Raw genomic sequence first — 5,330 nt, forward strand, 5'->3', positions numbered from 1 at the left:
TTCTTACTAAGTAAGTTTATTTATTAGTGTCACATGTAGCTTTACGTTAACACTGCAATGAAGTCTTGCTACAAACTACCCAGCCTTCAGGAGAACAGTAACCAGGACACCACACAACCCTGCCACACCAACTTCTGCAAAACTGCCGGATCGAGGGGGATTGAATATAAAAGTAGGGAGGTCTTGCTGAGGCTATATAGGGCATTGGTGAGGCCGCAGCTGGAGTACTGTGTGCAGTTTTGGGCGCCGTACTTACGCAAGGATATTTTGGCCTTGGAGGGAGTGCAGAGGAGGTTTACTAGGCTGATGCCGGAGTTGAGGGGATTGAGCTATGAGGAGAGGCTGAATAAACTAGGCTTGTACTCGTTAGAGTTTAGAAGAATGAGGGGAGATCTCATTGAGACGTATAAGATGATGAATGGGATGGATAGGATAGAGGTGGAGAGACTCTTCCCGCTCAGAAAGGACAGTAGGACTAGGGGGCACAGCCTCAAAATAAAGGGGGTGCGGTTTAGAACGGAGTTGAGGAGGAACTTCTTCACTCAAAGGGTGGTGAATCTCTGGAATTCTCTGCCCGTTGAAGTGGTGGAGGCTACCTCGCTAAATATTTTTAAGAAGCGGGTTGATGGGTTTTTGATAAGAGAGGGGATTAGGGGTTATGGGGAGAGGGTGGGAATGTGGAACTGAGCCACGACAGATCAGCCATGATCTTATTGAATGGCGGGGCAGGCTCAAAGGGCCAGATGGCCTACTCTTGCTCCTATTTCTTATGTTCTTATCTCACGTGAAAACGCCATTCACCAGGGACACAGTACATACTGTTGTGACTTGACCAACGTTATCTACCTGATACGCTGCAGGAAAGGATGGCCCGAGGCATGGTACATTGGGAAGACCATGTGGACACTACGACAATGGATGAGTGAACACCACTCTACAATCACCAGACAGGAGTGTTCTCTTCCTGTCAGGAAACACTTCAGCAATCACTGCCTCTGATCTTCAGGTAAGGTTCTCCGAGGTGGCCGTCACGACAACAACGCAGAATCGCTGAGCAGAAACTGATAACCAAGCTCCGCACACATGAGGACGGCCTCAACTGGAATCTTGGGTTCATGTCACACTATCTGCAAGCCCAGGCAAGTCATGAGAGTTACAAAGTCTGACTAACTGTCCTGACTGGAGACAATACACACACCTCTTTAAACTGTGCTTAACCCTCTCCCTGCATCTTTAAGACTTGATTACCTATAAAGACTCGCATTCCAATCATTATCTTGTAAATTGAGTTTGGGTCTATATATGCCCTGTTTGTGAGCACAGTTTCTCACTCACCTGAAGAAGGAGTAACACTCTGAAAGCTTGTGCTACCAAGTAAACCTGTTGGACTTTAACCTGATGTTGTGAGACTTCTTACTGTGCTTCCCAGCTTTGCACATCATTCCTCAGGCCAGTAAATCTTGCAGGAACACCAATCCATTGGCCTTTGCACCTCCATCTGATCAGCCACTTCTAGCACTTGCTCTCAACTTATTGCAATCATACACTATTCCCTGAGCGTGATCTTCCATCCTCTCAAAACAATCCACTGCTCTCTAGGTGTCTCAGCCCTGTTTGCAAGAGAAGGGAATGCAGAGAACGGGAGGTGGCATTCCATTCATCCTCATCTTGACAGCTGCAGAGGATAGACAATGGAGATAAGCTGGGTTTCAGCATACCTGACCATTGCCAATTGATAGAGGATCTTGCAGCTACCTGGTAACAATTAGATGTAAAAGCCCCAACAAATGCAATGCTTGTTCATGTCACTTGATATCACTAGCTACTGAAATATGATGAGCTACACGATGATGACGTAGAACCGTTTCACCTTCTTAGTTCTAATTCACGTCTTTCATTTCCCATAAGTTGTAAAATGTCCTAAAACGTCCTTCATCTTCCATAAGTCCTAAAATATCCTTTAGGACATGGTGTCAGAAGAGTAGAAAAACCTCTTCGAGGAGGTCATTGTCAAGACTCATGTATACCTTCCACTAGCTCAGGTTGTGTCACTGTAGTTGGATTGTCACATGGTGAATTATACACCACAAGTGTGTAGAAACAGATGGTGCAGACATAAATTGCAATGGAGAGCACAACTCCAATATTTGTTCAGCTGGATGGAGATATTGAACCATTGCTGAAGTGGCAGGCGTGAAGACCCTTGCCAGTGGCCAGCATATTCCAACTTATTTTAAGCAGAATTGAGGAAAGCTTTATCTGACCTGTTCAATACCTCACTGAAGTACAGTAAAGTGCTTTCCATCCTTGGTTTGGAAGTATGGGTGGGGAGATACGAAGAAGTCAGGAAGTTACTTGGACAAATAAACTGGAAGGAGGCGTTCTTAGGGAAAAGTACTGAAGGAAGGTGGCGGATATTCAAGGAATGTTTGTCTGGAGCTATGTGTGACAACGTTCCGATGAGACAAGGGGGTTTTGGTAGGTCGAGGGAACCGTGGTGCACGAAGGCTGTGTTGAACCTAGTCAGGAGGAAAGGGAAGGTGTACAAAAGGTTCAGGGAACTCAGAGAGGTTAAGGATCTTGAGGAGTATAAGGACTGTAGAAAGGAGCTTAAAAGGGAAATTAGGAGAGCCAGAAGGGGTCATGAGAAGACCTTGGCGGCTAAGATTAAGGAGAATCCCAAGGCCTTTTATAAATATGTGAAAGGTAAAAGGATGAGAAGAGAAGGGATAGGACCTATAAAAGGTGAAGGGGGTAAGGTCTGTGTGGAACTAGAAGAAATGGCAGAGGTGCTTAATGAGTACTTTGCCTCAGTATTCACGGTGGAAGCTGATCTGGGAGATTTTGCCACGGATTTGCAGCAGATGGAAAAGATTGAGTTTGTGGATATTAAGGTGGAGGATGTATTAGAACTTTTGAATTCTATCAAGATTGATAAGTCACCGGGACCAGATGGGATATACCCCAGGATACTGTGGGAGGCGAGGGAAGTGATTGCAGAGCCCCTGGCGATGATCTTTGCGTCGTCAATGGAGACAGGAGAGGTTCCGGAAGATTGGAGGATTGTGGATGTAGTCCCTATTTTCAAGAAAGGGAACAGAGATAGCCCGGGAAATTACCGACCGGTGAATCTGACCTCAGTGGTTGGTAAGCTGATGGAGAGGCTTCTGAGGGACAAGATTTACGACCATTTGGAGAGGTTTGACATGATCAGGAATAGTCAGCATGGATTTGTCAAGGGCAGGTCGTGCCTTACGAGCCTAGTTGAGTTCTTCGATAATGTGACTGAACACATTGACGAAGGAAGTGCCGTGGACGTGGTGTACATGGACTTCAGCAAGGCGTTTGATAAGGTCCCCCATGCAAGACTTCTTGAGAAGGTGAGAGGGCATGGGATCCGAGGGCCTTTGGCCTTGTGGATCAAGAACTGGTTTGCCTGCAGAAGGCAGAGAGTGGTTGTGGATGGGTCTTTTTCTGAATGGAGGCCAGTCACCAGTGGAGTGCCCCAGGGATCTGTTCTAGGACCCTTGCTGTTTGTCATTTTCATAAATGACCTGGATGAGGAAGTGGAAGGATGGGTAAGTAAGTTCGCTGATGACACGAAGGTCGGTGGTGTTGTGGATGGTCTGGAAGGATGGCAAAAGTTGCAGCAGGACATAAATAGGATGCAGGACTGGGCGGAGAAGTGGCAGATGGACTTCAACGCGGATAAATGCGTAGTCGTCCATTTTGGCAGAACCAACGGGATGAACGAGTACACTATCAAGGGCAGGAGTCTTGGTAGTGTTGAGGAGCAGAAGGATCTTGGGGTCCGGGTCCACAGGACTCTTAAATCGGCCTCGCAGGTGGAAGAGGTGGTCAAGAAGGCGTATGGTGTACTGGCCTTCATAAATCGAGGGATTGAGTTTAGGAGTCGGGAGGTAATGCTGCAACTTTATAAGACCCTTGTCAGGCCTCATTTGGAGTACTGTGCGCAGTTCTGGTCGCCTCACTATAGGAAAGACGTAGAAGCTATTGAAAGGGTACAGAGGAGATTTACAAGGATGTTGCCTGGACTGGGAGGCATGCCTTATGAAGTTAGGTTGAGGGAACTGGGTCTCTTTTCCCTGGAGAGACGTAGGTTGAGAGGCGACCTGATAGAGGTTTATAAAATGTTGAGAGGAATAGATAGGGTGGATTCTCAGAGGCTATTTCCCCGGGTTGAAATGGTCGCTACGAGAGGACACAGGTTTAAGGTGCGGGGAGGAAAGTACAGAAGTGATGTTAGGGGTAAGTTTTTCACTCAGAGGGTGGTGAGTGAATGGAATCGGCTGCCGTCAGTGGTGGTGGAGGCGAACTCGCTGGGGTCTTTTAAAAGACTTCTTCTGGATGAGTATATGGGGTTTTATGGGATTGGGGGTTATAGATAGGTGTTGATGTGATCGGCACAACTCGTGGGCCGAAGGGCCTGTTTGTGCTGTAGTGTTCTATGTTCTATAAGAGGGAAGATGGAGAAAGAAAGGACACATGGAAGTAGGAATTCTGCTCAAAGTGTTTCTATTCCTGAGCACTTTCAACCACCACTTCACCAGTCCAGGTAAATAGAAAGATAATGGGTGCTTAATCACTTGATAAGATATTTCCAGCAACCAGCTTGTATGAAGCATGGCTAAAAAAATAGTGCCCATTTACCATGTATGCTGACATTTTAGTCCACTTGGTGGCAATGCAGCTTGTGTTATGTGCTGATAAAATACAGCTGAAGTTTCAGGAAATACTGCTGCACCTACTTAGTGCTGTTACTTATTAAAGGAAGGAGAAAACATGAACACCTTTTTGATGCAATTTATATTTGTACTAAATTTTCCTTTTAAAACCTTATGTGAGATAACATCAATTACTACGTTATTTAAAGTAATTATTAAAAGTGATGCATCAGGTATATTTCTTAGGCATTTCAGTGAATGTGTCCTGCTTTTAGCCAATGTCATGATCAGACACCAATTTCATTCACCTGACAAATTTGTCGTAACACTTAAGGACCATCCTGTATTTCACTGTTATTGATGGTGGAGAAAAAAATGCAGCGATAGTGTTTTAAGGGTATTAACCCTCATTGGCAATTTACTTTCAACATTTAGCTCAACATATGAATAATGCCTGTGTTATGCTGTATATGAGCCTCCTCCCACCTTAACTTTATTTTTTGCAGTTGTCACCACACTTGCATTTACATAGCAGCCTTGAACATAATAAAACACATCAAGGCATTTTGCAGGTGTGTTATCAAATAAATTTGACACCAAGTCATCTAAGAAGATGCTGGAACAGGTGACCAAAAGTTTAGTCAA

This window comes from Carcharhinus amblyrhynchos, chromosome 6 (genome assembly GCF_965287045.1).
Source record: "Carcharhinus amblyrhynchos chromosome 6, sCarAmb.v2.hapA, whole genome shotgun sequence".
NCBI lineage: Eukaryota > Metazoa > Chordata > Chondrichthyes > Carcharhiniformes > Carcharhinidae > Carcharhinus > Carcharhinus amblyrhynchos.